This window comes from Ambystoma mexicanum, chromosome 6p, assembly GCF_040938575.1.
Source record: "Ambystoma mexicanum isolate Mex_15411 chromosome 6p, UKY_AmexF1_1, whole genome shotgun sequence".
Classification (NCBI taxonomy): Eukaryota; Metazoa; Chordata; class Amphibia; order Caudata; family Ambystomatidae; genus Ambystoma; species Ambystoma mexicanum.
In genome coordinates, this window is record NC_090935.1 from 908,722,349 (window position 1) to 908,745,893 (window position 23,545).

The 23,545-nt window shown below is 47.1% G+C and overlaps 1 protein-coding gene across 4 annotated transcripts in view; it reads right to left on the reverse strand.

Moving 5' to 3' along the window:
- YTHDC2 (YTH N6-methyladenosine RNA binding protein C2) overlaps positions 1-23,545 on the reverse strand; it is a 2,707,399-nt gene that overhangs the window by 2,284,840 nt on the left and 399,014 nt on the right. The window lies entirely within an intron of this gene.

Genomic DNA, 23,545 nt, shown 5'->3' on the forward strand with positions numbered 1-23,545 from the left:
CAATAGTCAATCCTAGGCAAAATAGTGTCGCGAGCCAAGGTGTCACAGTTTGTATCAGAGACAAAAGGCCCTTGACTGGGAGTGAGGTCCTGTTTCCACCCTCCTGGCCATCTGTTGTTCTCCTGCACATGTGGAATTTGTGCCTGGCTGCTGACCATTCCATTAAGTAGGTGCACTTTCTGTGCATTACTGCACCTCCAGGGGAATTATTGAACCTGAAAAATCGAAATTTGAAAAAAAAGAAAAAGAGTGGAAATTTGCATAATATTGTTGGAAAGGACTGATTTATTTGGTATTTTCATCGTGCAGCCATTTTTTTGAGCTTTTTTAATACCTGGAGCTGTGTTGCTATTTTGAAAGCACAAGTTTTTTCCTACTATTGCTGATTATTTGACTGTTTTTGGCCCTTTCAAGATGGCCGCCGTGGTTTTCTTTGTTGTGTAGGCAGGCTGTGCTGAATCACCTCTCCCTGTGCTGCACTCCCATTGGTTGCTGAGTGTTTTCTTCCATCCAATCAGGGACCGGCAGGCTTCAGCCGGCCCTCTCAGCAAGGCCCACTGGCTGGAACTGGTTTCTTTCATCTGCTTCTCACCGGGAGTGAGGTCCTGTTTCCACCCTCCTGGCCATCTGTTGTTCTCCTGCACATGTGGAGTTTGTGCCTGGCTGCTGACCATTCCATTAGGTAGGTGCACTTTCTGTGCATTACTGCACCTCCAGGGGAATTATTGAACCTGAAAATCGAAATTTGAAAAAAAAAGAAGAAAAAGAAAAATAGCGGAAATTTGCATAATATTGTTGGAAAGGACTGTTTCATTTGGCATTTTCATCGTGCAGCCATTTTTTTGAGCTTTTTAATACCTGGAGCTGTGTTGCTATTTTGAAAGCACACGTTTTTTCCTACTATTGCTGCTTATTTGACTGTTTTTGGCCCTTCCAAGATGGCTGCCATGGTTTTCTTTCTTTATTGTGTAGGCAGGCTGTGCTGAATCACCTCTCCCTGTGCTCCACTCCCATTGGTTGCCGAGTGTTTTCTTCCATCCAATCAGGGACCGGCAGGCTTCAGCCAGCCCTCTCAGCAAGGCCCACTCCTAAGGCCCCTGTCTGCTCCCTGTCCGCTTCCGGAACGCTAATTGGGGTCCTCCCTGCACCTTAGCCACAATGATGCTGCCACCTCACTCCTCTAAGAAATCCGGAATGCATTCACTTTGCCACCTCCAGAACTATGGGTTAGTTCCCTCCTTATGGACTCACTTCTACTGCTTTTGACTATAACTGTTCTTTCGGCTTGTTACTCCCATGTTGTCATCCTGCTGTGCAGTGCTTCCTAAAACCCTTTGCTAACATCCGATTCCAAGATTGAAAAAATCAAATCTTGCTGTTTTTGCTTTGTGCTACAAAGTCAAATCTTGCTGTTTTTGCTTTGTGCTACAAAGTCAAATCTTGCTGTTTTTGCTTTGTGCTACAAAGTCAAATCTTGCTGTTTTTGCTTTGTGCTACAAAGTCGAATCTTGCTGTTTTTGCTTTGTGCTAAAACGTCAAATCTTGCTGCCCATTGAGAAATTCTCTGTATTTTGCTTGTATACTGTTTCTTCTCTGTAACTTGCCAGCCCAGTGACCTCACCACTCTCTTTTGTGTCACACCTACCTGCCTTAGCCCCCCAGTATCTCCATCCTCTCCTTACTTCCACCCCGATGGCGCTTTCTGTTTCTCCTGTCTGCTCCAACTGCTTCTCCATTGACTATCCTTCCCTTCTCACTAAGTCTGGTAGGAAGAAGTTCAAAAAGGATATCTTGGCCTCTAATCCTGGTCTTGACACCTACTCCAATGCTTCCGCCAGACAGACCCTTACCGACATCCTCTTTGTCGTTCCTTCGCCAGATCTATGGACTCCTCATATGGTCTCTGTGCTCTGCCCTATCTCCTCCTCTCCCATTAATGGTGGCACTCGCTGGGAAGTTCTCATGGCTTCCTTCGACTCCTCTAAAGTCACCATTAATGTCTACCTAAATGGCACTGTCATGGTCCAAGGCCCTCAGGCCAATCTCCTCCTCTTTGATAGGCGCTTCCCTCGCCTCATCAATTTCCTCTCATCTCCTGCGGTCCCCTCCTCTCCCTCCTTGGCTACCTTGCAGTCTCTCTCCTCCTCCTCCTCCTCTGCCCCTCCTAGGGCTCTTTCTCCTCCGCAGGGCGTACCTCTGATCTGTACCCCTCCCCGGAAGGTCTTTAAGGCTGGCAACCTTCTTCATATTGCCACTCTCAACTCTTGCTCTACCGTCAAACACTCCTCTGACATCTGCCACCTCCTTGAAGAACTAGACCATGATGTCCTTGGTCTTACTGAGACATGGTTCACGGCCAGCTCTGTCACAAGCTTTGACACTCTTCTCCCTGATGGCTACAAGATCCTCTCAGCACCCAGATCCTCCCGGTCCGGTGGGGGGGTAGCCCTGATCTTTCCCGAGTGGATTCCTGCCTCTATCATTCCCACTCAGACCTACTCCTCTTTTGAATGCCTTGTCTGTAGGCTTTCTCTCTCGCCTACCCATTCTCTTACTGTGGCTACCATCTACCGGCCTCCTGGTCAAATCACCTAATTTCTCTCTGAGTGGGCAGACCTCTCCTCCTCCCTCCTGGCCTCTACCACTCAACTCCTCCTCGGTGACCTAAATATACATTTAGACTCCCTTTGCTCCTCCTCTATACTCTTCCGTGACCTCTGCGACTCCCTCTCCCGGTCCATCCTCCCCTCTGGCCCGACTCACGCTGCAGGACACACACTGGATGTCTTGATCTCCTCTGACCTCCCCCCTCTCCATTCCTTTGACGACGACTCTCTCCTGGAGCGATCACTCCCCTCCTCTCATCTCATCTCTCCCTCTCCCTCTCTCCCCCCCACCCCCAAGCCAAGCCTACCCCAACACTGCCACCAACCTTCTCGGACATCCGGCCCATGAAGCGTGTGTCAGTTGAGGCTTTTGCCGCCACTTTCTCTGCCCCCCCTCCACCTTTGGCTGTCTCACATCCTGACACAGCCCTGTCTCTGCTCTACTCTTCAATTTCTGATACGCTCTTGCCCCTGTCATGAGGATCCGTTTGAAGTCCAAAGCCAAGTGCAATTCCTGGTATGACTCTGACCTAGCTACACTTAAACGTAAGTGTAGGGCATCTGAGAGGAAATGGAGGACTTCCTGTTCATCCTCTGACAAACTGGCCTGTCGTCTGCTACAAAGGCAATACCGACTCTGTCCTCACCAAGAAGAGAGTCCACATTCAAGCTTGTGTCTCTGCAGCATCTAACAACTCGGCCGAACTCTTTAAAATCTGCAAGGAGCTGACCAACCCTGCTGCAGTCTCTACCCCTCCTGTTGCCTCCCAGGCTCTTTGCAATGCCCTTACCTCTCACTTCATTTAAAAAACCCAGGACATCCTGTCCACCCTCTCCACCCACAGCCCTCCTCTTCCCTCTCCATCTGTGCTTGCTGACCCTCCTTTAGCCACCCTCCCAGCATCCTTCTCGTCTTTTCCACTTTTCACCCGCGACGAGGTTGCTAGACAAGTCCGATCTATGAAAGCCTCTTCAAAACAGGTTCATCCCTGTTCCTCTAAAACCATCAAGGACCACATTGATACCCTCGCTCCGGCCCTTGCTGATTTTTGCAACCACTCCTTTGCCTCTGGATCCTTCCCCCTCCCCTCTGAAGCACTCCTTTGTGCATCCTCTTCTCAAGAAACCCACCGCTGATCTTTCTTGTCCAGCTAACTATCGCCCAATTTCCATTCCTCCCTTTCTTGGCAAACTCCTGGAAAACTTGGCCATCTCTCAGCTTAATCTTCATTCCAATTCTGTTGGCTGTCTCCATGACCACCAGTCTGGCTTCAGAGCTGCCAGAAGCACGGAAACTGCTCTCCTGAACATCCGTGAAGATCTGCTCTCCAACCTTGACTCTAACATTCCCTCTGTCCTCATCCTCCTCGATCTCTCTTCTGCCTTCGACACGGTCAACCATACCATCCTGCTCAACCATCTCCGTGAATGGGTATCACTGATCAGGCTCTGGCCTGGCTGACCTCTTTCCTGTCAGATCGACCCTCCCAGGTCCAAGTTGGGTCCTTCCTTTCATCTATCTTCCTCTCTACCTGTGGTGTTCCCCAGGGGTCTAACCTCTCGCCCTGGCTTTTCAACCAATACCTGGCAACTCTCGCCCACTGCATTGCCATTTTCTGCTCAAATTTCCAGTGCTATGCTGACGAAACTCAATTTTCAGGCTGCCCTCTGCCACCTCCTCTCCTTCTCATCTCCGATTGCCTAACTGCCATTCAAGACTGGTGTGCCGCCAATGATCTTTGCCTGAATGCCAGCAAGACGGAGATCCTCCTCATCGGCACACCTTCACCATCCTTTCCCCTCACTCTCTGGCCGGCCTCCCTTGGCCCTCCTCCTACCCCCACCTGCGAGGCTAAGAACCTCAGGGTCATCTTTGACTCCTCCCTTTCCTTCTCCGCCCACATCTCTGAGGTCTCTAAAAAGTCAAATTTCCTCTCCTTCCCCCAGAAGCTCATGGTATCCCAGGCTCTGGTTCTCTCTAGCTTGGACTATTGTAACAGCCTCTTTCTAAATCTACCTGCCTCTACTCTCCGCCCTCTGCAACTAATCCAGAACAGGACTGCGAGACTTGCCTTGGCCTCAAGCCCTGGGATCGTATCTCTCCAGCTCTGAAATCTCTCCACTGGCTCCCAGTGGATGCAAGGATTAAATTCAAAACCCTCTGCATTGTCCACAAGGCTTTCTGGGGCCTGGGTCCAAAATACCTTCAGCTATCCCTACGCAAATACCTCCCCTCTCGAGCTCTTCGCTCCTCTACCTCCAACTCCCTCAGGGTCAGTCATTTTTTCTAAGAAACGAGCTGGGTGTAGATCTCTGTCTTCGGCTGGGGCCTCCCTCTGGAACAGCCTCCCCGCCACTCTAAAACCTGAGGAGAACAATCTCCGGTTCCGGAAGCACCTCAAGACCTTCCTCTTTTCTTCTGCCTTCGCTCCCCCTCTCCCCTGCTGATCTGTTCTCTCTTGGCACCATGCATCTGGCCACCCTCTGTCCTTTGGGCCCAGGTACCTGCTCATCCTGCCACCCTCCCGCACTACCTCCGGGTCACCCCTTGCACTGGGATCTGTATCTGTACCCATACAGACCCCCTTTTTCTTCCTGCACTTATCAGACCTACCCTGTCTGCTGCCTTAAACCTAGCATTATTATTATTAATTATTATTTATTTATTGTTATTTATCTGTTTCTCCTCTGCTTCGCACTTTCCACCTCTCCCCCTTCCATGCACTTTTCCCCTCCCCCTCTCCCATGCACTTGCGCATTCTCAATGTCACTGGGCCTAGTAAAATCGCTGTTTTGTTCTCCCCTGTTCCGCTCCCTTGCCTTGTTGTTCTCTGAAACACTTGTGTACGAGCGCGATATAAATAAAATATCAATCAATCTGTCTAAGAAGTCTCAGAAGGTACTGTGAATTTTTTAAAATGTTGTTAGTTTTTGCCTCCGCACCAAGAGAGGATTCTAAATAGATTCCAAGTGAACAGGAATCCTGCAGTCCTCAATAACGAAATTAGAATACTTTGTATCAAGTTCTGCTCTAGCTTGAATTGATCCAGTGTGTTGACATCCAGTGTTTGATGGACTTGTATATGAAAGGTCTGAGTCTATAGCATAATTACCATTCGGTTCCAACAGCAACTGGGTGCCGTCAGCATAGTTCGTAAACTGCACTGCCATTTGTGTAAGCAGGCCACAAAGCGGTTTGATGTAAACATTGAAGAGCGCAGGCGACAAGCATGTGTCCTGGGGGATTGAACAGTATAGCAGGTCCGGGTCCGAAACAGTATCACCCTCAAATTACCGTGGATCTCCTGTTATTTAGAAAGGAGCAAATCCATTGCACAGTGTATTCCTAACATTCTCCTGTAGTTAATAGCGTCATCAGGCGGCGCTTGTGTTCTGAAAGGTAGAACTCCACCAATAGTCCAGTCTTGCCCCTGTCCATAATATCCAACATGTGAGTAGGCAGATTAGTAAGGATCTAGTAAGGTACTCCGAGGAAGTTTTGGTGCGCATTGCGAGGGTCTGGAGACAAGGGAAATACAAGGCCGATGGAAGACAGGCATGGTATCAAGAGAGACAGACTCAAAGGTGTTCCTTTCAAAACCTTTATTTACTAAGGTTCCTGGGTTGGTATAATGCCTGAATGTCATGCTCTCGCCCTCTTGGTACCTATGGGATAGGTGGAGAAAGGTCCAGCATTGATGGTTCCACTACGTTTCTTCCGCACTCACACATACTGTCTAGTTGTTTCCCCAACATTGCCGCTACCGGGAGCTTATCCTCTGCTTTCTCCCGGCGTTCGTGGCGTTGCAACTATTGAACTTTCGCTGTGAGTTGCATTTCGCTTGTTTTTTCCCTTGGCTTTGCTAAGCGCACTATCCTTCCTTGCCCTCCTGCAGTGTTGCTATTCCTGACACCTTGGTTTCTTTTTCCCGCCTGTTTCTCCCCTTTTTTCTTTCCTTCGGCACTCCACCGGTGTGTGGCTCTCGCTCCACACTTCTCTCTCGGACTCTCCGCGGGTTCCCGACCCGCTCCCTTTTTCTTTCTCCTCGCTCCAGGCTCTCTCCTTTCCCTCTGCTGGAGAGCTCTCTCTCCCGTGAGCTTTGCAGCACCTCCGGCTGCGGTCCTACTCCCTCTCGTAGTTTTTGTCTTGCCTCTTCAGGCTGTAGCTGCCGCCCTAGGCACTACTACCTTGGAACTTACCTTTTTTCTCTGACTCTTCTGCCTGTCATCAGTGTTCACCACACATTGTACCGGAATGTATCCCACGACGTTCTTCGATAACGTCCTTCTTCGTACGCTAGTTCTGCTACTACACTCCTTTGGAACTGCTTCTACCACACCACAAACTTGACAACCACAGGTTTTTTTTGTGCCAATCCCAGCTTTTTTCCCCCCCTCTGGCTATTGCGGGAACAGGGCCACAGGTCGTCTGGTTCACTATCGGACCACTGTGGCGTCGTCCCGCGGTAGGCACTATCTGCACAAAAAGAAAAAGGATAACCAGATCAAAGGAAGAAAGAAGCAGACTGTGGAAATCACCAGTGATTCAGGTGAGGAACAGAGGCTCAGTTCAGAACCAGATAGTGATTCTGACAGTTTGCAACAACCAAGATGGCAACAGACAAACAGGTTCAAGAGCTGGTAGCAGCTGTACAGACCCGCAGTTTGGAAGTCCAAAATCTTAAGGCTGAGAATACAGTACTTCGCCAGTTGGTTTCCACTCATGACCCTCATTCGGCGGATATTCCGCCCATGGCTCTCTCCTCTGGAAAATATGATGATTCTCCCAAACGACAAAGAATTTGTGGAGGCATGCATGGTGCACTTTGCATTTCGCTCCACCACTTATGCCTCAGATCTAAGCCGAGTCGGTTATATGATCTCGAACATGATCTGCAATGCCTTATCTTGGGCCACCCCGCTGGTAACAAGCAATAATCCTGTGTTACAGGACTTTGGAGCGTTAGTTGCACTTCTTAAACAGACTTTAAAGCGTGCCGAGATCACATTTGTAGCATGTGAAGAATAGCTGTATGTGCAGCAGGGACAAATGGATCTCTTGTCCTACATCACCCATTTCACACGACTCACTGCAGAAGCAGGTTGGCCGGAACAGGCTCAATTTGCTATATTCAGGAGGGGATTTAAGGAAGAACTCAAGGATAAATTGGCCAGGATTCCTCGACCTTCCTCCTTTCTGGATCTACTGTCTACCGTCTTGCAGATTGGGTTTCGTTTTAGTGAACGCAGGACTAAAAAAAGAAAGAACCGAGGAAGCAGTTGGCTACCGCCTACACCTTCACCAGCCTCATCATCTTCTGCTTCTATTGAAGAACCAATGCAGATAGGACTCACCAGAGCTCCTCTCACTCCTGAAGAAAGAAAGCGCTGCAGAGATTCTGGGCTATGTATATATTGTGGAGCATCCACTCACCTGCTACAGAACGGTCCAGAGGTACCTCCAAGGCGCACAGGAAACGGGCGGCCTCAGACCTGGAAGGGACCAGAGATTGAGGCGTTTCAGTAAGTCCCTATGTCCCTCTTGCCATCACCCTTTCCCGGATTTCGGAGGATTCCTGTTTCATGGTGGTTTCTCTTCATTTGGTTTGGAAAGACAAGGATGTTGACACGCTGACTCTCAGACTGTGGGGCAGCGGGAAATTCATGGACACTATGGGCCGACAAGGCAGGCATACATCGAGTACCCAACGAAGGGAAGCAGAAGGTAGTAGGGGTGGATGGTACCAATCTGAGCTCAGGACCGATCACCCATCCTACGGAAAGGATACAGGTCACGGTACAACAGCATTCTGAAGAAATGTCTTTCGACATTATAAGAGCTACTCACTTCCCAGTTATTCTGGGAACTGCATGGTTGAGAAGACACAACCCGTCCATTGATTGGTCTAAGAACTTCCTTAGTTTTCATTCACAGTATTGCACGCAAAACTGCTTACGCGAACTCCAATATGAACCAGTGGTTCTTCCCTCTGATGTTACCATTACCCGGACGGTGCACTGCATACCTGCTGAAATCAACACCACCTCCCTCCTCATCGCCCAGAAGACTGCGCGATTGATCTCTTGCCTGATGCATTAATTCCATTTGGACGCATGTTTTCTCTCTCCCTCTGAGAGAAGGAGGCATTACGAGACTATTTGGACGCCAACCTCAAGAATGGCTCATACAGCCCTCACCTTCTCCTGCTGGGTATCATTGTTTTTCATAGCCATGCGGGATACCACTGAACTCAGGCCCTGCATTGATTACAGGGGTCTCAATCAGGTGACCATCAGAGGCAGATACCCGATGCCTTTGATCTTGGATATCCTAGAAGCCGTGCCGAGAGCTACTGTCTTCTCTAAGCTTGATCTTCGTAAAGCATACCATCTGCTACGAGTCCGAGAAGGATACGAGTGGAAACGGCTTTTAGAACACCATATGGGCATTACGAGTACAGGCCCTTCGGGCTGGTTAACGCCCCGGCTATTTTCCAGCGTTTTATGGACCGCACTTTTCCCAATCTCCTGTACTACTCAGTGATAATTTACCTGGACGACATACTGGTCTTTTCCGCGTCTGCAGAAGAACACACAGAACATCTTCGCCAGGTTCTTCAGCCCCTTCAAACCCATCATCTCTTGGTTAAACCCACCCAATGTTATGTTCTGAGTCACGTCAGTTCCTTATTTGGGATTCATTCTGTCCAGGGAAGGCATCACAATGGATCCAAAGAAGGTTTCTGCCATTCCAAGTTGGCCCACACCTGCTTCCATCAAGGATATACAGAGATTTTTGGGCCTTTCCAATTTCTATCGCAAATTAATCTCAAATTTCTCTCTTGCCGTCCTTCCCATCACAAGCCTGCTCAATAAATCTTGTATACCATTTCAATGGACAGACGAGGCGGAAGGTCGGCTTTCTGCGTCCTCAAGGAGAAGTTCAGCTCTGCTCCCATTCTCCTACAACCAGATCAAACCATAGGATTCATTGTAGAAGCAGATGCTTCTGCAAATGCAGTGGGGGCTGTGTTACTCCAAGATCACGGAGAGGTTGAAAATCCTGTTGCTTACCTCTCAAAAACTCTCTCAGCCAGTCAGAGTAACTATTCTGTGATTGAACGAGAATTGTTAGCCATGAAGATAGCCTGCGAGGAATGGAGGCGAATGGAGGCATCTCCTTCAAGGCGGCTCTCAGTCCTTTATCATCAGGACCGACCATAAAAATCTAAAAGTACTTCAGAACATGGAGTGTGTCAACTCCCGACAAGCCCGTTGGGCTCACTTTTTTGCGCAATATGATTTTGTTATCTCGTACATACCACAAAGCCAGAACATAGTGCGGATGCGCTGCCACGCAGGTGCACTTCTGAACATCCCTCCGAAGGTCAAGCAGAGAGAACCTTCCCAGAGAAGAAGATTGTGTCCCTGTATCTTCATTTCTGCGGCAGGTTAAAGAAGTTACCACTTGTGAACACTCCTTGGTTCCCAAGAAACCCAATGTCAACATGGAAGAAAAGGATGGTCTTATATTCATCATTCAAATGTTGTACGTTCCTCATAAGGATCTCTGTCGCAAGGTTTTGGGCTGGTGTCACGATCATAGTACAGCCGGTCACAGGGGTATGAAGAACACAAACTCATTAAGCGCTCATTCTTTTGGCCAGGCATGACAGCAGACATTGAGGGGTATGTCAAGGCTTGCACTAAGTGTGCCAGGAGCAAGAATCGCACTCAGAAACCCATTGGGCTGTTAGAGCAGACACCCTTGCCGTCCTTTCCGTGGAGTCACATCTCCACCGACTTTGTCGTGGACCTGCCCCCTTCGCAGGGTTGTACATGTATAATGGTCACCATAGTCTCCTTTACTAAACTGGAGCACTTCGCGCCTTTATCAGGTATCCCTTCTGCCTCTACCATACCGAAGTATTTATCCGGGACATTTTCTGCCTCCACAGTGTACCTGATGAGATAATCTTCGACCGGGGGAGTCAGTATACATCTCGGTTTTGGAATGCTTTGTGTGGTAAACTCTGTATCGAAAGGGTTTTGTCCTCCGGTTTTCACCCACAGTCTAAGGGACAGACCGAGCGACTCAATGGAACATTGGAGCAGTACTTAAGGTGCTATATCAACAATGACAAAGACAACTGGATCTCTTTGCTTCCCACTGCTGAGTTTTCATATAATAATGCAGTCCACACGGCATTGGGTCTCAGCCCTTGTTATTGCACATATGGTTTGCATCCTCAAGGCATACTTCCGGCAGTGTCTTCCAGAACCATCATTCCTTAAATTGAAGACAAACTCAGAGAAATTGCTGAAGCATACAAGATAGCCAAGACCAGCCTTACTGATGCGCGAAAAGCTTACAAGAGACCAGCAGACTGTAAACACACTACAGATACTTCATTGGTAGTCGGATCCAAAGCCTGGATGTCGGCCAAATATTTGCCACGTTGGGTGCATCCATCCAAACTATCTCCACGATTCCTAGGTCCCTACGAGATACTATCTCAAATCAATCCTGTGGCCTTTCGCCTTAGGCTCCCCCAGAGTTCGCCTTAGGCTACACCCAGTTTTTCATTCATCTCTCCTGCGTCCTGCTGATGCCAGTACATCTACTACACCCATTCAAAGACCATTTCCAGGGGCATTGACCAGTAGGGAAGAGTATGAGGTTTATCACATCAAGGATTCACGGTACAGGAGAGGAAGACTAAATATTTGGTATCCTGGAAGGGTTACCCCTCCTCAGAAGACTCATGGGAACCTAGCTTGTTTGTTCGAGCTCCTATTTTGGTTCGCAAGTTTTATCAAGCACACCCGGGCAAACCAGGTCTCCCTCAGGGTAGAAGGGGGGGCATACTGTCATGCTCTCACCCTCTTGGCGCCTATAGGATAGGTGGAGAAAGGTCCGCCATTGATGGTTCCAATACTTTTCTTCTGCACTCACACGCGCAGTCTAGTTTCCCCAACATGGGCGCCGCCGGGAGCTTATCTGCTTTTTCCCGCCATTCGCGGCATTGCAACTATTGAGCTTTCTCTGTGAGTTGCGTTTCGCTCGTTTTTTCCCCTGGCTTTGCTAAACCCGCCATCCTTCCTTGCCCTCCTGCGGCTTTGCTATTCCTGGCACCTTGGTTTCTTTTTCCCACCTGCTTCTCCCCTTTTTTCTTTCCTCCTGCACTCTGCCGGTGTGTGGCTCTCGCGTCACACTTCTCTCTCCTCTCTCTCAGACTCCTCGCAGGTTCCCCACCCGCTCCCTTTTTCTTTCTCCTCGCTCCAGGCTCTCTCCTTTCCCTCCTCCGCTAGAGAGCTCTCTCTCTCCCTCAAGCTGTGCAGCACCTCCGGCTGTGGTCATACTCCCTCTTAGAGTTCTTCTGGTCTTGCCTTTTCAGGCTCCAGCTGCCGTCCTAGGCACTGCTAGCTTGGAACTTACCTTTTTTCTCTCTGACTCTTCAGCCTGTCATCAGTGTTCACCACACCTTGTACCGGAACAGATCCCACACATTCTTGGATAACTTCCTTCTTCGTACGCTAGCTCTGCTACTACACTCCTTTGGAACTGCTTCTACCATACCACAGACTTTACAACCACAGGGTTTTTTTTGTGCCAATCCCAGCTTTCTTTCCCTCTCTGGCTATTGCGGGACCGAGCCACAGGTCGTCTGGTTCACTATCGGACCACTGTGGCGTTGTCCCGCGGTAGGCCCTATCTTCAAAAAAGAAAAAGGAATACCAGATCAAAGGAAGAAAGAAGCAGACTGTGGAAATCACCAGTGATTCAGGTGAGGAACAGGGGATCAGTTCAGAACCAGATAGTGATTCTGACAGACTGGCCAGAACTCTAAAGGGATGGTTCCCTTAATTGATGTTTCTAAAGGCTGTAGATGTCTAACAGTCCAAAATAAAAGTCAGTCTGTGTCTAAAGCTATGCTTGCCCTCACTCTTTACAAAAATGCGATAGGAAGTCTTTAAAAAGGAAAATAGTGGTTCAACAGAAAATTGGAAATCAAAGTTGGTTTCAGGTGGTTTTCTCACCAGGTGTAGTTTGGTCAATGTCACAAAAATTAGTTCAATCAAAAAGGGCTGTTCAGAAGACCTTTTCCACTGAGCCCTTGCAGTGGTCTCCAACACCTTCAGTGTTTTTGGTTCCTTGGTTCCCTTCCCCAAACTTTAACTTGTCCAAGTTGCAAATACCACAAAAGAAATATAACAGTTCCTGTTTAAGTTTCTCAGGGTTCCATACCCCAAGCGTCAATCAAAACAACATGTTAGCCTCTCAGGGTTCCCTTCACCAAGCTCAGGCCCATTTCAACTTGTCCAAGTTCAAAACACCATAAAAGAAATATAACACAGTTCGTTGTGAAGCTTCTCAGGATTCCCTTCACCAAGCTTTATTCCTTTCAACAGTACAAAAACAATAAGTCTCATACTTGGTTGGGCCTCTCAGGGTTCCCTTCCCCAAGCTCACGTCCCTTTCAGTTTCCAACACAAATTCAGTTTAATCAAGATGCACTTTGCTTTCTTTGTTAGGCCTCTCAGGGTTCCCTCCCACAAGCTTAGGCCCATTTTTGGTTTCAAACACAAGTTCAACTTGTCAGGATGTACCTTTCCTTTTAAACACAGTTCTTTCACACACACTTCACTTTTGTGGTGTACAATTGGAGACTTTACTTTAGAAACCGCCTGGTTCTTTGCTCCTCTTAGGCGCGACCACTCTGATCTGCAACCCCTCTTTATTCCTTGCTCTTCTTTTTAAACCTTTCACCTTCAGGTGCTTCCTTCACCCCTTCTTGTTTTCCTCGACTTCTTGCTCATGCACACTTGCACCTTCCCTTTGCTGTTCCTTTTGTTCCACTGTACACTCTTGCACTTTCCTTTACTTGATTATTGTGCCTCTGGTGCACCTTACATCCTTTTGTTTCACTGTGCACTCTTGCACTTGTCCGTTTCTTTCTCATGCTTCCTGCACGCCTAACACACTGTCCTCATTACCGTGTACGCTTTGCACTCTTTAAACTCTTCACATGCCTTTCTTTTGCTTTTCTCTTCTTCCACGCCAGTAGCGCAACTTCCTTCCTTCCATTTCTCTTCTTCTGCTTATTTCTTATACTTTCTGTCGTTTGCACACTTTCAAACTTTCCGCTCTGTGACGCTTTAAAACTGTCTTTCTCCCACTCCGCTTCAGTCAAACGCACGATCCCGAGTTTCTCTCTCTCACTCACCAGGTAGCGTTGCGTTGACAAGCAGTTCCTCTGGATACACAGGGTTGAGGTCAGGGTCTCGCCACCTGCCCCCTCAGACACACTTGCGACCGGCACACAAGCATTTCCCCATACACCACCAGCAGGAGACAGGCTGTCTTATTCTGGCTCCTTGGAGGCATGACTCCCTAGCCATACTGCAGCCCCTCACAAACACTGGGCCAGAGTCTCAGCATGCCGTTCTCCTCCATGCTTTTACTACTTCTGCTCTCTGCTCCTTAGCTTATCGGGTCTTGACAGCATCCCCAGCTCGCGCGATTCCTTGTGAAAAACCACACCTTTTAGAGTTGAAAAAACAGTCAAGTGGAGTCAGGTCTGAGTGGTCATTATTAATTGCCTGACTCTATTAATGGGACAACTTTGGTTCGTTCTATATTAGGTTTCCCTTACTTCCCCCATTGTTGTTTCTTTGGGTAATCTTCACTGCTCCCAGTTGCCTCTTCCTCGCCCCAGTATTGGTTGAAAAGGGGGGGGGGGTGATGGAAGGGTTTTGGAGGATGGATCTATTTCCCCGTTATTCTATCAGAAAATCGACAACAGGAATGTTTGTAAAGGGACGGGACACGTTGTTCACAATGGATGTGACCTTATTGTATACTAATATCGTACACAGGTGCACAGTCTTTGTACTGACATTGTTGAAACTAGTACTGATGAACAACTTCTTCAAATTTGACAAGCAATTCTATCTGCAAGCATCTGGCACGAGTATGGGGGCAGCTACGCCAACAATTATATGCTTTACTAGGAAACTGAAAATGTTTTGAATTCAGTGAGATGGATGCAACATCTCTCAATGTTCGTAAAATATATAGACACCGTAGTTGGAATTTTGAGGGGACCTGTAGACTAACTAGACAGGTTCTTTGAGATGAACATGCACCCTCAGATTAAGTTTACAACGCAGTCCAGTGACACGAGAATACATTTTCTGGATGCAGAAGTACATTATGAGAAAAGTGGCCTCAATACCAAGATCTTCTCTAAACCAACCGACAGGAACAGCCTACTGCTTGCAACCAGTTTCCATCTAAGACGTACGGTAGACAGCGCACCGTTTAGTCAGTTTCTTAGGTACAGGGGGGAATATATTCAGTGAAGATGAAAACAAGAAACAAGCAATGGAACTACAAATCAAATTTCAGGAGAGAAAATAAGATTACTGACTTGATCAAGGACATATCAGAGAAAGTTGAGAACTTTCCAAGATAGACATTAGGATGGCTTTCCCTCTGGTATACGTTACTACCCATTCAATGCAAAGTACTAGTATCAAGAGGACCATTATGCAAATTGATCCCATTTTACATAGGCTCTTCCCCGAACCTCCCACCTTTGCCTATAGAAATAGTCAAGCACTTAGAAATACGTTAGTGAGAGCAAAACTGCCTGAAAAGAAAACACCAAAGAACAGCACAGAGGGATGCAACTCTGTTGCAAATGCCAACAGCGCGGCAACATAGGAGGAAACAAAATAACACACCCACATTCAGGGAAGACATTCGTGCACCTGTGAATATAAGAATGTGGTATATGCCATAAAATGCCCCTGTGGACTCTACTATGTGGGGATGACTATGCGCAAGGAAAAAAAATGAGATGGACTCAGCACATGTCCAAAATACGAACTAAGAGTCTAAAATCACCAGTAGCCACACACTTCATAGAGGCAAGGCATAGTATAGCACAATTGAAATGTGTCATATTAGAACAAGTGTCTGTGGGGAGCACGGGTGGAGATCTGCAGAGAAAAGCGCTACAAAGAGAGATACCATGGATAGAGACACTGGACTCTCTTGACCCACGGGGGACGAACAGTGATTGGGACTTGATGTATTTTGTGTAAATCATGGCCCGGTCAGTCCTGGCTAAAATGTGAGCGGGCCATAGGGCTGAAAGGATTGGGATACACATGTGAAGGTCAAATGTCACTTGTCAAATAACACATGATTATTACATCTATTATCTGTGCTGCACTCACTGAAAAATGAGTTAGAGAATAATCCACATCCGAATTAAACCTCCCACCACAAAATAGTTTCAAGATTGAGGCCCTCACTCTTTTTCTGAACAGAGAGGGCCATTGGCCTGAGAGAATCGGGGTACAAATGTGTAGGTCCAATGTCACTTGCTAAATGCCACATGACTAACATCCTTTTGGCGTGCTACACAAAATGAGAAATAAATTATAAAATATGATCCAATTCCAAATTTAACATTACACCACATAATAGTTTCTAGATTGAAGCCCTCTTTCTGAACAGAGGTGGATTTTGGCCCCATTGGGATAGATCAGTTGGAATATACCAAACATTCAATAAGTTTGTCAGCAGCCACAAGCTTGCTGGCCGCTGCAAACGTTTGCCGTGCATTCTGCATGCCTTACGTTGCCATAGTGACCCTTAGTATTGACATGAAGGTGTGGGCACCAGACCCACACTCCCGTTGGTTGCCCTGCTCTCTGTGTAGAACAAACGGACGCACATCCACGTAATTAAAGTTAGTGGATTATTCTTTGAACAGAAGGTGACTGTATCCTTATGGTACAGATCCTCAGGGGAACCACGGCTCGTGTCATACTGGCGAGGCAACTGCTAATTAACATTATCCTTAGTTATTGCCCCAAGTAAGAAGGCTACCGCCTTCAAGTTAATGTGCAAGTTAATCAAGTAAGTGTTAGCCTTGGGGCTCATGAGAAAGGTTGGGATGTAACTTGATGCGGATTAACCCACTGACTACCAGCTTAATGAAAGCCAGCCTAGAATCGTTTAAATTTGATACACTTTTTTGTGTGTGTTTAGTCATGAATGTAGCAGAGCCTCTAATGGCTTCTTTTTTGTACAATAGTTTCACAGAAGAGAGGCAGAAGACCAGATACTGAAGGCCTGGGTATTACGGGTTCACCCAGTGGGAGTCGGATTGTCCTAGGCTGGGCAAGTTGGAGATAGATATTGGTGGAACAGGCTCTTATCACTGTAAGGATTTAGCAACTGACATTTCATCTACATATTATGCTTTATAGGTTGGAATCTTCTTACAAGGTTACTAGATACTGCTTAAAGTTAGTACCTGTTACGCTATCTTGTGAAAGTTAATTAGTACATTGTAGTGATCGTGTATAGTAATTTAAACTACATGTAGTAATATTATAATTTGCTATTTACCTTAGACATACAAATGAACATGTAAACATAGATATATTTTTTATGAAGCGATAGAACTCAGAGCCCTGAAGATGGATACTGAATATCCGAAACGTGTTGGCAAAGTCTGAACCTCTGCTTGAATTGTCTGTTTGTAAAAACACAGTGGTTTGTGTTAGGGTTAATTGTTTGACACTCTCCTAAGGATTTGTAAAAGCACCATGTATGTGTTATTATTTTCACTTTAAAACCAAAAAACTGGGTGAGACAGCACGCCGGAAATTAAAAACCATCAATAAAGATATGTTGATTGGTCTCATGTGGGCCTCTCCAATATTCATAATTGTTAATACAAAAAGGAACTTAAGAACAGCCTTCTATAAAGCATTAGTCAATTGAATGTACCTGTATGAACAATATAAAGAGACTCAAGGCATGATTCACAGAAGCGTTTTACAATGTCGCAATCCCATAGGAAAACGTTCTGTGAATCGGGCCCTTCGTCTGATTAGAGTGCAAATGGGTTACCTGTTGACAACAACAGGCTTTTTGCATATACGTTACTTTGAGTCTCCACAGTCCCAGGGACTATACCCGTTTGCACCAGAAGTGTTCATTTCCATATATTAGAAACAAGTTATTCCTTGAGAATATACTTTTTCAACACACCTTATAAAGAGAACTTTTGGTCATTATTAATTGCCTGAACCTGTCTGACTCCATTAATGGGACAACTTCAGTTCTTTCTAGATTAGGTTTCCCTTACTTTCTCCATGTTGTTTCTATCGGTAATCTTCACTGCTCCCAGTTGCCTCTTCCTCGTCCCAGTATTGGTTGGAAATGGGGAGAGGGTGATGGAAGGGTTTTGGAGGATAGATCTATTTCACGCTATTCCATCAGGAAATCGACAATGGACATAGGGAAATCCTTTAGCCTGGTTTTTCCTCAATGGGATGGTCGCCACCTTCCATATTCCTGATGATTGATTATACAAACATGAATTTTGATGGTATTCCCTGTGATTTAAATTGGTAGAGGATGAATGGATAGTAACATTAGATTCCTGATTTGGTGTTAGTTGATTTTTCTTCCTTCAACACCTTGGGCAATTGACTCTTTCCTTCCTCCCCGTTGGGTCATTCATGGGATTGGATTTAGGTAAAATGAGACCTGGATTAGGGTGACGGGAATCAACGTATCGTATGAAGGCTTCCGGAACTTCCTTCTCCTCCTCCTCTTCTGTCGCCCCATCAGAATATTATGTCTCACCTGGGGTATTCCCACAAAGGCAACCTGGGATTGCCCAACCCAGGTAATCCTCGCTTGTCCTCCCCCAGGGTTGTGATCCAAATGCGATGGCCCTCCCCTGGCCACCTGAATAGAGGATTCTCTGGGTCTTAATGGGAGAATACCCTTAGGTAAGCAGCACTTCAGTAGACCAGGTGAGAGTCAAGGTAAGCATCAATTGAATTAATTTGCTTTTCCTGACACGATAAGGACAGTGGATTAAGCGGGGCTGCACTGGTGTAGCATATAATTGATCTGATCGGCACAATTGATTTTAAAGGAAACAGTGCATTCAATGGATTTACTGGCTATGGGAACATCCGATACCTGTGTTACTTTTGTCACCCACGGTATCTCTGATATGTCAGTGCCCCCTGCATCTGCCCTGTTCTCTTGCCGAAATGGAAAACACTGCTAGTACAAAGAACAATACTGGCAGCAGATACTTTACCCGCAGTACGCAGAATTGTGCCCATCCCAGTGTACTCTTAAGTCTTCGGGAGAAGGCTATTCCCGAAATAGCAAAATCAACCACTTTTTGGGATCATTTGGCACCAGAGTCAGCATGGATCCCTGGGGGTCAGTGGGGGGCTCGAGGGGGGGCCTGCTGTACTAAACACTAGCGCCCTCATCAAGCCTGAAAGGATTTGTGTCTGCCCATTGAAGGTGTGGAACTTGTGCTTCAACTAACCACTGCTGAAGTCAGCCCCGGGTGAGTACAGGTGGTGTTATTGGCCTCGAACCTGGGACATCTATCCCCATTTCACGTATTACGATCAAGACATCTGCAATCTTTGCTGTTTCATCCGCAATGTGCACTCCTCTTATAGGGTGGGAAATGCAATGCAACCTAAGATGCCTGCTCCTGATGAGCCTTCATGTTCCCTTAAGTCTATTATATTAAGCCCCAGCCCGCAGGGCTCCTCCAACAGTGGAGTGCTGATTGACGGAATCTCAGCGACTGGAAATAGGGGAAATGCAGAAAAGAGGGTGCAGCCCTCCTCATTCGGGGTATCTAGTGACTCTCTGCCAGATACAAGCTGGTCAGATAGCACAGCGAGTAGAGTGCTTGCTTTGACATGTGCAGAGCCTGCCGACGCAGGTTCAAATCCCGGCAGGGTCAAACTCAGCCTTTCATCCTTCCGAGATCAATAAATGAGCACCACTCACTGTGGGTAATAATAAGCAGCGCTCATATGCCAGAGGGTTCGTAGTGCTATTTAAATGCGAATTATGATTATAATAATAATGGCCCACGTAGTACTTTACCTTTTTGTGGGCAAGCGGGAGACTTTATTCAGACTCAGCTTGATGAAGGGTGAAAAATGTCAAATGTTTGTCAATGTAGCACTGTGTTAGCCGGAATGTTTATGCTACAAAATCCAGTTCCATCTTTGACTGAGGTGGTTAGCAGTGTCATGTTTAAGGAGGGGCTACTGAATGACAAACTGGATGGAAGGAGGATTTTTGACAAAAACCCAGAAGTTGGTTTACCTTTGCTTGAAAAAAGTGCCAATAACAATAGTGCTATGCAAGTAGGTAGTTGCCTCATTGACGGGGCCGTAGGAAGTTTCCATCCTGTAATTGCATCAGTGGACGACAAGGCCCTGCCTAAAACAGATCTAAAATAATGGTGACTATGGTGGGAATAGTCAATGCCCTGCCTTACCTTTACTGTTCCAACCTCCTGGCCCTAAGGTAGCCAGGGTATGGAGGGTGAATAAAACTTCAGTTAATGTAACAACTAGGTTTTGGTAATCTCCCTTTCACTTTAACAGCTAAAAGCAGTATGTCAACCGCATCCGGGACAGGGGTGTCATATCTCCATAAGATTCCCGAACTGGCCCCAAATTACCATGAGCCCGGCGAGGCACTTTTAAATAAGTGCACTCACTGGATCCGGCGCAAGGTGTTGTTTATTCATAACCCAAGAGCAAATTTCACACTGGATTTATAGTCAGAGAGGCAATGCATTTGACTCCATTACATACAATTTTCAAGATCCCAGTGAGCTAACGTCCTACTGAGCTTTACCAGGAGATGTCAGCACCCGGCAAATAGCTCAACCAAGTTAAGCCCATTGCCCTGTGATAACATGCCGCAGGGGACCATGCTCTCAGGAGCAAATGCTGTCACTTTAGGAAACAGGCCTTTAGGTGATCCCTCCCGTACAGAACTTTAGGGTAAACTTTCCACTAAGAGCATTAGGTCATCATTGAGTTTCATGTTGAGTTACCCATGCTATGAACTGAATCACTTGTGTGTTAGCTGAGTGCCATCTTGACTATCTTTTACTTAAAGCTTCTTGCAAATTGATTAAACACCTTCTTGTAATTTATCTATGATGTATTATATTTGGTGTTTTTTCATACTGATGTGTAAACCTCAATGGCTCATTGCTGAATAAAGTTATGATGATACTAAGGTACCCTCAGTGGCTTGATTAGATGTTCCTGGAACTGCATAGCAGCTATTATGTCAATGATTTTTAAAAAGAAATTGTACATTTGTAATCAGTCTTAGGTTTGCGGCCTCCCTGGGATTCAGACCTGCCTTTTGCAGGAGGGCGGTTTATATACATGAAAGTAATTTGTTCATGATCTGGTTCTTTCTACACTTATTTAATATGCTGAATTATTACTAGTCAGGGTGAAAGTGTAATGCCACGGGCCATTGCATAGTGTGTTGACAGTAGGAGATTGCAGCACATGTTTGTACTGATCCAACTCCATTTCACAGCACCTGCTTTGGCTGGGGGCTGGATTGCAGAGATCCTGCGTTTAATTACTCAGTCTGTACGCGGGGAGGCCGGGGGCAGAGCGGGCAGGCTGGCTGGCAGGCAAAGAAGACGAGCAGCCTTGACTCATTTGCTAAGACGGCTCTGAAGACACTGAGCACTCCTCTAAGCAGGGTCAGATTGACCAGTACATGAAGCCAGCACAGGAAAAGGGCGCAGTGCTGTGAGGCACAGGTTGCTGCCCAACCGTCTGTTGGACCTCCCGTAAACGTCCGCTACGTGCTATGCAACATTTGCAAAATCCACCATCCTTGCTTAAAAACTTGCTGGTAAAGTCTGCGCAGGCAAACGGCGCGGTGTTGTGCCCTGCAGGTGTTAGGCACAGTGGTGGGGGCGTCCTCAGGATTCTACCACCTTGGGCTCAGAAAGCCCGTCACCACCTTGCACTGCTCCACTGACTAACTCCTCCCATCTGTAGCTCCAAGTCTCAGGTAAGCACACAGGTGCCAAAACTAGATACAGCAGCTATCTTACCTGCACCTTCTGGAACCATGTCACTCGACACCATCTTCCCCCACCTGGCTCTTACCCCACCAGGAGTCACAACAGCCATAGGCATCGAAAACACACACTGACCACCTGCATCCCGCTCCCTGCCCAAGCTCCATCCACACTACTCTACCATTCCTCCCGCCAGCTTCCTACCAGCACTCAACTCACACCTCCAACCAAACAATTCAATCCCCTTTGACACCAGCCAAACAAGCTCACAGCTCCAAGACTAAAACAATCCAACCAACCCTCCATTCACCTTATCCCGCCTACACTACTGACACCGTTGCCTCCTCCACTCCCATGCTTCCCACAGGCCCCAAACGACACCCACCAACTCTCCTCTCAAATGCACTCTGATCAACTCTAGATCATTCCCAGCTCATGCCCCAGAAATCTTCGATCTTTTAACCACCAAGAACTTGACCTGCTTGCCATCTCAGAAAACAGACTTCACCCTCAGGTGGTCCCTCCTCATCAATTGCCATTCCCCCAGGATACACCATGCTCGGCAACGACAAACAACAGAGTCAGCGGTGTTGCCCTAATTTACAAAAACACCATTGCCATCAGATCCATTAATACCAGCCCTTAACCCAATTGTGAAATGCTTTCCATCAAACTCTTGCTCTCGCCAACTAATACTAACAAACTTCCTCTCATTTACCGCCCCCGCCCCCAGGGTCTATTCAATCCTTCGAAGAGGACCTCCTGCAGATCATCAACTCAAACATCAACCCTACCTCCAAAATCTTGATACTAGGAGACCTCAACCTAGGTCTAAAGGACCTCACTGACACGCATGCAAAAGGCCTAGCAACACCCTTAACCATTTAGGCTTCACACAGGGACATGCAAACCCACCCACATTCAGGGACGCACCCTTGAGTGGATAGCAGACCTCAATTGCAACACCTTGAGTCCAACCATCACAATTTGTTCCTGGTCTAATCATCGCATCAACACCTTCCACATCCCCATCAGCAAATGTCCAAGCCCCATCCATTCAGCCAGACCAGAAGCCCTAGCCAGCTGCACCAATAAACTCAACAAAGATCGCCTACTACCACTCCTCACCGACCTCAAAGACCTCACCTATCTAACAACCAACCCAGAAGTCCTTGTCGATACAGCTCATTACTGCAAGCTGTTAACACCCTTGCCCTTCTCAAACTAAGAAATGTGCTGCAGAAACGGCCTGGAAAAAAGACCCCTCCTCAGACAACAAGCTACACTTCATGACCCTTACTAAAGACTACAGAAAAGCTATGCACACGGCCAAAGACAGCACTACAACTTCAGAATAGACTATGCTAAATCCAACACTTGTGAGCTCTTCGCTATCCTGCTAGAACCTGAGACCCCCGCTACTCCTCCTGTAGACGTTATCATAGACAATACCAGGTGTTCTAAGGCACAAGAAGACCTCATTGGAAAAATCCTGAACCCTACATGAAAAAATCTGATCCAAACAACTGCCCATTAGCGCCAAGCCTCCACCCACCACCCTCACGCCTCCCAAATCCCCCCGCCCCCACCTTTCGAAATCCATCCGTATTAGAGCAGGAAGTGGCCAACACCCTCAAAAGCCTCAAACCATCCCGCTGCAAAGACGACGCCTGGCCTGCCCCTATCATCAAAGACTGCAATGAGGCATTTGCACCAGTCATCACCGCAATCATCAATTTTTCCAACTGAACAAACCTTGTCACAGCCTCCCTGCAAGAAGCATGGATCCTCCCGCTACTCAAAGAACTCTCGCTCGACCCAGTCACTCCCACAAACTTTCAACCCATCACCATCATCCCCTTCATTCTACAAATCATAGACCGCGCAGCTTACCGCCAGAGCCAACAACACCTAGAAGAAAACTGCATCCTCTGTATCCGACAATCAGGCTTCCGCCCAAGGCACCGAACTGAAACCCCATTGCTCGACCTTAAAAACCAACTT